This window comes from Bison bison, unplaced genomic scaffold (genome assembly GCF_000754665.1).
Source record: "Bison bison bison isolate TAMUID 2011002044 unplaced genomic scaffold, Bison_UMD1.0 scf7180017864042, whole genome shotgun sequence".
Taxonomy (NCBI): domain Eukaryota; kingdom Metazoa; phylum Chordata; class Mammalia; order Artiodactyla; family Bovidae; genus Bison; species Bison bison.
Window position 1 is genome coordinate 2,993,883 of NW_011494614.1, and position 11,060 is coordinate 3,004,942.

Consider the following 11,060-nt stretch of genomic DNA (forward strand, 5'->3'; position numbering starts at 1 on the left):
AAAAAAAACCCTAAAAATTTCATTCCTATCTTCAGACCCTTTAGTATATGTTTTTTTCCAGTGTGGGCTGCAGGCCACTCTCACGTATATATTTATATATGGTAACTAAAATCAAGTGTAGAATATTGGAGGAAAATATTTTCCAGATTCTCATGTGTCTCATGATGTATTTTGTTTATACTGTGGGACGGAAGAAACACAGCCTTTGAGGCCAGATGGTCCCAGATTAGGGTTGCCAGATTTAGCAAATAAAAATACAGGATGCCCAGTTCTATCTGAATTTCAGACAGACAATGGCTAATTTTTTTAGTGTACATCCTATGCAGTCTTTTATCAGGCAACTCTATCCTGGATTGGATCTGAGCACCACCTTTCCTGCTGTGTGACTTGAGAAGTTACCTAATCTCTCAATGTCAATCTCCACATTTTCCAAATGGGAAGAATGATCATTTTTCAAGTTTTGTAAGTCTTGGCATATATTTTGCATGCAAAAGACCTTGAACAATAATCTAAAACACGATAGGTGCTTAAAAAACATGAGATTCTGAGACTCTGTCCAGCCACATGGAAAGAGTCACAACTGTCAATTTACAACCTTTCATGTCAACAAGTTTGTACATCAGTAGTGAATAAACTAGTGAATTTGGATGCTGCCAGCCAAGATTTTAAGCCACTCTTTAATTTCTTGTTGCCCTGGTTATTGCATAACAAGCTTTAATAGAACAGATATCTAGTAAAGACCTACTGTATAGCACAGGAAACTTTCCCCAATCCTCTGTAATGACCTATATGGGAAAAGAATCTAAAAAAGACTGGATATATGTATTTGTATAACTGATTCACTTTGCTGGACAGCAGAAACTAACACAACATTTTAAATCAACTAGACTCTAACAGAAATTATTTTAAAAATTGAAAACAAAATCTTCTGGTCCTGAGAGCTAGGAGGGTGTTATGGGAGTTAGATTAGAACATTTAGTTTGGGAGAATGGCATTGAAACATGTATAATATCATATATGAAATGAATCGCCAGTCCAGGTTCGATGCATGATACTGGATGCTTGGGGCTGGTGACTGAGACGACCCAGAGGGATGGTATGGGGACGGAGGTGAGGGGGGGTTCAGGATGGGGAGCATGTGTATACCTGTGGCAGATTCATGTTGATGTATGGCAAAACCAATACAATATTGTAAAGTAATTAGCCTCCAATTAAAATAAGTAAATTTATATTAAAAAATAAAAAAAAGTAAAAATCTGCCGTACGACAAAAAAAAAATAAAACTGGGGGAAAAACAGAACATTTAGATGTTAAATTTTAAATATCAAAATTAGAATATTTTGTTCCCTATACCCATCTAACTGTGTTTCATATTTTTCAATTTCAGTGAAAAGTGAATCATTTATCCAGTATTCAAGCCAAAATCTAGGATTTCAATAAAAATACAGGGGGGTTTAGAAATACAAAGAATCTTAAAAGACAATTTTGAAAAAAAAATTGAAAACGGAGAGAGTACACCTAGCATCCAGATTTTGGCTTCTAATACCATTCCATAAAAAAAGAAACTAGAGTTCCTTGGATAAATGATTAGTTCTTGAACTGGGGCAGGGAATACACCAGAAGAGCCTGAAAGTATCTTGTAGTGCCATAAATTAAGAAGAGCTAAAAAATTACAAAAAAACAACAAACATCAACTGTACATCAATAAGTATTTATCAAAGTGGCATAGATGTGAACAGGAAGAATTCCAAAGCTAGAAAAAAAAATGAGCAATGAAATAAATAAAATAGTATTGGGTTATTACCCAAAACAAGAAATACATATTCATGAATTAATACTAATATAAATAAATGATTAAATAAATAAATAATAAAGGGTAAGAGACAAATCTCTCCTGCAGAACAATTCCAAATAATTTATTTAGACACTCTGCCCTGAAGAAGGTGGAGCAAAGCTCCCTACTCCTTAGCTGCATATAGGGTATAGTGACCCCACTTCAGAGGGTACTGTACGGAAAGGGGGAAAAGCGTGACTCAACAGTGGTGAGACCTGACAAACATTACCTTAACCAGGTGGTCAAGGTCAGTAACAACCGCGATAAATCCTGCTGGTACAATGTACCCTTGATATCATGTGCTGAAAATGCCACTTCATCTCTGTGGCTGTCACTTAACCTTTTCATGCCTTGGGTGTCTTTTACTGAGGCTAACAATAGTCATGAGAGTCCTTACCTCATGGGGTTGTTCTGAGAGTTAAATAAATAAATAAATGTATGTCATCTGGTTAGAGGCTGCCTGGCATATAGTAAGCTCTAAATAAGGAATAACTGCTCTCTTTACCCTTTTTTCTTCAATACCCTCATTCAATAATGATACTGATAAATCCTATCACTTTTTGTTCCAAAATATAAAACACCTTTCTCCATTTTTTTTTATTCCTAGTACAAACAGCCCTTTAATTTATCTCTGTATTTATTCCTATCTCCCTTCTCTGATGAGTGGTTTTTTGAAACTATGAATGGGTTCATATTACATTCTTGCTAAAATTCTTCAGTGGTTTTTTTTTTTTTTTTTAAATGTGCACATTTGGTAAATGAGTCACTCTATTAGGGAGGCAGAAATCAGTATAGAGAACTTGGGCAAGGCACTAACTATTGATCAAATGCTTAGAGTTAAAAGTAGGAAAGAGTGTGAATTTCTGTGCTCAATTCCTTATATTCTCCCACCATTACAAACGATTCTAACATTTCTTTTTTTTTTTTAAGTGTTTAAAATGTTTAATTATGGGTAATATTTTTTTAAATTTTATTTTATTTTTAAACTTTATATAATTGTATTAGTTTTGCCAAATATCAAAATGAATCCGCCACAGGTATACATGTGTTCCCCATCCTGGACCCTCCTCCCTCCTCCCTCCCCATACCCTCCCTCTGGGTCGTCCCAGTGCACCAGCCCCAAGCATCCAGTATCGTGCATCGAACCTGGGCTGGCATCTCGTTTCTTACATGATATTTTACGTGTTTCAATGTCATTCTCCCAAATCTTCCCACCCTCTCCCTCTCCCACAGAGTCCATAAGACTGTTCTATACATCTGTGTCTCTTTTGCTGTCTCGTACACTGGGTTATTGTTACTATCTTTCTAAATTCCATATATATGTGTTAGTATACTGTATTGATGTTTTTCCTTCTGGCTTACTTCACTCTGTATAATAGGCTCCAGTTTCATCCACCTCATTAGAACTGATTCAAATGTATTCTTTTTAATGGCTGAGTAATACTCCATTATGTATATGTACCACAGCTTTCTTATCCATTCATCTGCTGATGGACATCTAGGTTGCTTCCATGTCCTGGCTATTATAAACAGTGCTGCGATGAACATTGGGGTACACGTGTCTCTTTCCCTTCTGGTTTCCTCAGTGTGTATGCCCAGCAGTGGGATTGCTGGATCATAAGGCAGTTCTATTTCCAGTTTTTGAAGGAATCTCCACACTGTTCTCCATAGTGGCTGTACTAGTTTGCATTCCCACCAACAGTGTAAGAGGGTTCCCTGTTCTCCACACCCTCTCCAGCATTTATTATTTGTAGACTTTTGGATCGCAGCCATTCTGACTGGTGTGAAATGGTACCTCATAGTGGTTTTGATTTGCATTTCTCTGATAATGAGTGATGTTGAGCATCTTTTCATGTGTTTGTTAGCCATCTGTATGTCTTCTTTGGAGAAATGTCTATTTAGTTCTTTGGCCCATTTTTTGATTGGGTCATTTATTTTTCTGGAGTTGAGCTGTAGGAGTTGCTTGTATATTTTTGAGATTAGTTGTTTGTCAGTTGCTTCATTTGCTATTATTTTCTCCCATTCTGAAGGCTGTTTTTATTGGCATCTCAAATAAAGTTCCAAATTTCTTATTATCACCAACGAGGCCCCTCTTGAGAGCCTTGTTGTGCACCTTCCATGGCTCCTCCCTTACCCGCGGGGCTCCAGCCATACTGGACACTGACTTTTTATTCTTGGAACTGAACTAAGACTCCTTCATGCCTAGGGCTTCAGCACCAGCTGCTCCTTCTGCCTGGAATACTTTTCAGCCAGATTTTTGAGTGACTGACTTAACTCTCAGTTTGAAATGCTGCCTTTTCAAACAAAAATTCCCTGACAGCACAAGTTTAAAGGAGTTGCTCATATGAAGTCTGCATGTACTATATTATCTTTTTACATATTCTTTAGTTTGAAGCAATCACAGAGAAAAGGCAAAAGTGTGATACAAGGAAATTTTTCCCTGAACCACTTGAGAGTAAGCTGCTGACATGATGCCCCAATCATTCTCTACCATTTTAGTGGCTATTTTCTACCAACATGGACATTGTCCTATACAATTGCAAGACAACCCACAAAATCAGAAAATGAACATCAATGCATTACTGCCATTTAATCATTTGGCTTTGTTTATACTGTCCCAATAATATCTTTTATATTCATAAGACCCCACTGAAAATCATGCATTGCGTTGAGTTGTCCTTAGACTTTTCGATGGGGAAGAATTCCTTAGTTTTTCCCTGACTTCAAGACCGCATCCAGTTCAGTTCAGTTCAGTTGTTCAGTTGTGTCTGACTTTGTGACCCCATGAACTGCAGCATGCCAGGCCTCCTTGTCCATCACCAACTCCTGGAGTCTACCCAAACCCATGTCCATTGAGTCAGTGATGCCATCCAATCATCTCATCCTCTGTCATTCCCTTCTCCTCCTGCCCTCAATCTTTTCCAGCATCAGGGTCTTTTCAAATGAGTCAGCTCTTCGCATCAGGTGGCCAAAGTATTGGAGTTTCAGCTGCAACATCAGTCCTTCCAATGAACACCCAGGACTGATCTGCTTTAGGATGGACTGGTTGGATCTCCTTGCAGACCAAGGGACTCTCAAGAGTCTTCTTCAACACCACAGTTCAAAAACATCAATTCTTTGGTGCTCAGCTTTCTTTATAGTCCAACTCTCACATCCATACATGACTACTGGAAAAACAACCACATTACAGACCAGGTATTTTGTAGACTGTGCATCAGTTTGGATTTGTCTGATATTTCCTTATGATTAGATTCTGTTATGCATCACTGGCAACCACATCACAGAAGTGATGCTGTATCCCTCTCATTGCTTCCTCCCAGGTGACACATGAGTTTGATTCTATCCTTTACAAATAATGATCACTGTGATCACCTGATCAAGGTGGTGTCTGCCAGGATTCTCTACTATAAAGTCACTCACTCCATTTTGTAATTTGAAAGCATTTTATGGGGAGGTACTGAGCCTGGCTTCCCTGGTGGCTCAGTGGTAAAGAATCTGCCTGCAATGCAGGATACATGAGTTCACTCCCTTGGTCAGGAAGATCCTGTGGAGAAGGAAATGACAAACCACTCAGTATTCTTGCCTGGGAAATCCCATGGACAGAGGAGCCTGGTGGGCTATAGTCCATGGGATTGCAGAAGAGTTGGATATGACTTACCAAATAAACAAAAACAACTGAAACTGTATATATTATTTTCCTTGTCAAATTTTCCATTTTTTTTTCTTTCATTTATTTATATCTAGGCAAACCAATGGTTTCCCTATTTTATTCCACATGTTTTAATCTATTGCTATTATGATTCATTTTGACACTCAAGCTGCCCCAGGTTTGACTGGTGGGAGCCTCTCCAAGCTGAATTCTTGAGACATATTTCAATCATCATTTCTATGTTTTCTTGCTTTCTGGTATGATAAGACATTCCAGGCTTATCTTAGAGTTGCCTTGCGCCAGCTCTGGTATCAGATATCTTTTCAAAGAGCCCGACTTTTTTTTTTTTTTTCTTACTGGAAAATAATATTCAGAATTCAAGATCTCAGGCTCCAGGTATACTCATTGTTATTAGAGTTTGGTGCTTGAATCACTCAGTAGAAAGATCCAGAGAATAGATATTTTATACATCATATATTCCCTATATCTTTCCACTGAGGGGACTAAAATGTATATATTTTATATATTAAAATATAATTTACATTAGAAATGCTCATTATATCATAACATATTTTATATACACTTATTTCTGTATTTATCCACACATATGTTAAAAACTATAAATTTTCCAATCCAACCATACATGCAGAATTCATTCGAGCTTTCTCATTTTCTGAATTTTTAGCTTGTTTTTCCAACAGTGAGAAACCTGACTTCCACTATCTTTGAGAAATCTCCTGGTGTGTAACCAATATCCAACCTCTGCCATCCTGGCCGGCCCCTGCATGTGTTCTTCCCCTGCTCAGACTCTGATGACCTGTACCAGTGATTGCATCCTGCTCCTGTGCCTCGCTTTGTGGCATCTAATAGTTGCAGGATTGAAATGTCCAGGAAGGGAAGAAAAGCAAAAGAGACAGAGGAAGAGGAAATATGTTCCATGGTCTCCATGGAAGTTACCACAGCATCATTTATTCTTTTTATTTCTTTCTTTCTGTTTTCTTTTCTTTTTTAATGTCTCCCGCAGCTAGAATGTTAAGTCTGTAATGTTAGGTACCTTTTCTGTCATGTTACTGAAAAATCTGGGCATTTGGGAGCCAGGAATATTTTTTCTGCAATGCACACATATAAGATTGAAAAAAACGTAAGGGCTTATTTTTCTTTGAAATTAGTTAGACTAAAGTCTCTATAACAACACAGATAGTGATCAGTTTAATTGCAGATTTCACATCCAAATAGATTGTTTTAGACTTGTAAAGACATAGTTTTAAAATGGTAATTTTGTCAACCTTGGAATTACTGCCACCAGGATAAAAATATTTCTACTTCTTGATGTTTAATGGTTAATAACTAAGCACCCCACTCCAGTACTCTTGCCTGGAAAATCCCATGGATGGAGGAGCCTGGTAGGCTGCTGTCCATGGGGTCGCTGAGGGTCAGACACGACTGAGTGACTTCACTTTCACTTTTCACTTTCATGCATTGGAGAAGGAAATGGCAACCCACTCCAGTGTTCTTGCCTGGAGAATCCCAGGGACGGGGGAGCCTGGTGGGCTGCCATCTATGGGGTCACACAGAGTCAGACAAGACTGAAGTGACTCAGCAGCTGCAGAAAATATCTAACCTATTGCACTTCCCCTTGAAGATAATTCAGTTGATTAGGCCTGTAAATTAGTCAACAGAATGCTTAGAGGTTAATTCAATGAAAGATTTACTATGTACAGTTAAGTCATGTTTCTTTATGTTTTTGTCCTCATCCTTGCAATATATATATTGCCATTTTGATCCATTTGTAGCAAAGAAAAACTGATCTAAATATAAATTACCTTCCACCTGTTAGGAAAGTAAATATCTTGATTCATTATGTGAAGAGATTGTTTTTCCCCCCATTTCCTGATGTGATCTCTTGCAAAAGGACAAGCTTTTGACTTGGAGACTTTTTGCATGCTACAGCATGTCCCGTGTGATATGCCAGTTGCTAAGGTAACTGTATTTCGCTGAAAATACCAAACTAAACAGGAGTCTGAATCATCAGTGTGCAGTTTGATGCCATTATATTCATGGAAAATTTTCTTAGCATTTAAATAAACACATCATTCATCATCATTTAGTCCCTAAGTCGTGTCCGACTCTTTTTGATCCCCTGGACTCTAGCCTGCCAGGCTCCTCTGTCCTTGGGATTTCCCAGGCAATAATACTGGAGTAGGTTGCCATTTCCTTCTCCAGGAGATCTTCCTGACCCAGGGATCAAACCCAGGTCTCCTGCATTGCAGGCAGATTCTTTACCGTCTGAGCCACCAGGGAAGCCTTCATAAATAAATACATAATGCCCAGATAATTCTGGATCCTTTCTCTGATGTTCTCTATTCTTGCTTTGATATTCAAAAGCACAATCACAGGGTACTCAATGACACAAAGAGGTCAAAATATTTTATAAGTTAGAACTCACATAGTTTCTCAGGTTCTGCTAATTAGGGGATATGTAATCGATTGCTGTAGATGGAACATATCTTTGTACTGTCTGCACACAAATTCAACAAACAAAGTTGCAGAAGAAATCAGATTGCAGGACATCTAAGAGGTTAAACCACTTTCAGAACCTTAATCCATTGTTGTAAACAGATTAACATCAAATCATTTTGGAAAAGAACTTCAAAACATTGTCGCCTTACTTTGAAATATCTTCTTAAAATAGTATAGTATCTATGCACATTGATAGCTATGTATATGTATTATATTCATTTGAAATTAATAAATCTGAAAGTTTTTTTCTATAGGTCATACATTTTCTAATTTAGACTCATTTCATCAATTAACAAGTTTGTGTAATACAGCTTTTATTCAATGAAGCAACTTAATAAAATAGGTAGGATTTTATAGGTTTGGTGACTCTGCTTTTGAAATTGATGAAACCTTACATTGTTGATTAATTTCTGTTAGCTAAAAACATACTTTACAATTCTCAATTTCTCTTGCAGCTTCTCTTGATTCTCTGCACATTTTTATCAAGAATCTTAACTTTGAAACCACTGACATACATTCCCTGAATAGATGTGGGTTTAAGAGAGTACACAGTAATATATGTGAAAAATAAGCATTGCTTTTGGAAACACACAGCTATCCAATGACAAAGACATCTACCTGACTCAGAGATTTCCAATGTCTCCAGAGTTAAATGCCAGAATTCAAGTTCAGCTCTGCCCCTTGACTACAGTAAGTGGGGCAAGGCAGAGACAGCATCAGTTTTCTCATCAAAACTTTGGAGATTATAATAATATATGTATACTTAGGATTGTTGGCAGATGAAGTCCGATAATCTCTGTAAAGAAACCAACATTGTGCTTGATACATGATAAGTGTTCAATAAATGTTTTTTGCTATTATTTCTATTATCGTAATTAAATACACTGGATGAGACATTCATTTAAGACATTCTTTCATATATTGAATATAAATGTTTGGGGCTCAGGCATTGTAGATTTCATCAAGCACTATTTTTAGTTTCCTGTAGATGTTAACTTTATCTCAGCACTGGGTGAGGCTTCTTTTGTGAAAACTCAATACCAGTTTCATAAGAAAATGAAGATTCAAACAAGTTAATTTTTGAGAGTGAAGCTTGACTCCTCCCTTAAATGACAAAGCTTTATAGTTTAAATTAATTTATTATACACCCCCAAGTCTTAGTCAAAAATATTTGAACATCGGTTGACATTTTCTTGATGACTCATGCTGCTCCCTACGAGGCAAAGCACTGCAATCCGGTCTTGCCCTTGGGGAATGATGAAATACATGGGCAGATCTGTCCTGGATGACTGTGATTTTCTGTTTGATGTGTATTTGGACTCTTCACTGTTCACTGTCAGTTGTCATTCTATGCCTTTAACAGTCTTCACCCTGTCTCGTTTCTAAGAGAGCATTTGGATGGAGACCAGGTTACCAAGTGAAAGGAAATGCCTGAGCAAGTAGAACATGTGATAAGTAGATATACAAGGGCAAAGCAGTTGGACCTGAGATGACTGCTCTGCTCTCTGTGGGTATTCTGAGCTGCAAGGTTTGATGTTGCTGAAGTTCTATCAACAATCTAAATGAGACAGTTTACAATTAAATCTAGAGACCTTGCATGAACACAAATATGTACTATTGAATAATGCTGAATTTAGCGGGGAGACTAATGATGCCTGTTGACCCCACTCTCAGTGCACAAAATAAAAATGAGTCATGCCTGTTGCATAATCTGTTTGGTTTCTGAGTCACACAAGTTCTTTAGAATCAACTTCACCTGCTTTCCTACAGATAGTAACCTAATTGTTATTTAATTACATTTACAGTATCTGCATTTTGGCTTACACTATGTAGACTGATGCAGAAATTAGTTAAGTTGAAGCTCCTTTTAAATTTTCTCTTGATAAAGGAACTTCTTGTATGGTTTTATTAATTAGATTCTTTGTCACTTGAAATCATTACATGTTGAAATCTGTCATCTTTCAACTCTGGAAATACTTTTGGAGATGTACACTTTTATATCAATACCAAGTCTCATATTTTAACTTCTTTTTGGTAACAAAAATTTGAAGGTATACTGTCATTGAAGGTATACTGCATACTCAATCATATTTTTTACCTAATATCACATCTATTATTTTTGTAAACAAGATGTGATTATTTTGTTGATTCAACATTTCTATGTATTCAATGACCTCCTCAGTTCAGTTCAGTCGCTCAGTCATGTCCGACTCTTTGTGACCCCATGAATTGCAGCACACCAGGCCTCCCTGTCCATCACCAACTCACGGAGTTCACCCAAACTCATGTCCATTGAGTCGGTGATGCCATCCAGCCGTCTCATCCTCTGTCATCCCCTTCTCCTCCTGCCCCCAATCCCTCCCAGCATCAGAATCTTTTCCAATTAGTCAACTCTTTGCATGAGGTGGTCAAAGTATTGGAGTTTCAGCTTTAGCATCAGTCCTTCCAAAGAACACCCAGGACTGATCTCCTTTAGAATGGACTGATTGGATCTCCTTGCAGTCCAAGGGACTCTCCTAGAGCATAATAATTTAGTTACTTAAACAAATATCCATTATGGTCTTTTTGCTAATCATTTTGTGTATTACTAGTGGCTAGCAGAATGTCTGGTATTAGATACTGAATTTATGTTCATCATGAATACAGAAATAAAAGCTGATACCAGGCCCAGTGTTATCTTAGTTGTGACACTAAAGAACCTGATGAAAATGCTTTTATGACTTCAAGGAGCTCCAACCAGTCCATTCTGAAGGAGATCAGCCCTGGGATTTCTTTGGAAGGAATGATGCTAAAGCTGAAACTCCAGTACTTTGGCCACCTCATGCGAAGAGTTGACTCATTGGAAGAGACTCCGATGCTGGGAGGGTTTGGGGGCAGGAGGAGAAGGGGACGACAAAGGATGAGATGGCTGGATGGCATTGCTGACTCGATGGATGTGAGTCTCAGTGAACTCTGGGAGTTGGTGATGGACAGGGAGGCCTGGCGTGCTGCGATTCATGGGGTCGCAAAGAGTCAGACACGACTGAGCGACTGATCTGATCTGATCTGATCTACATG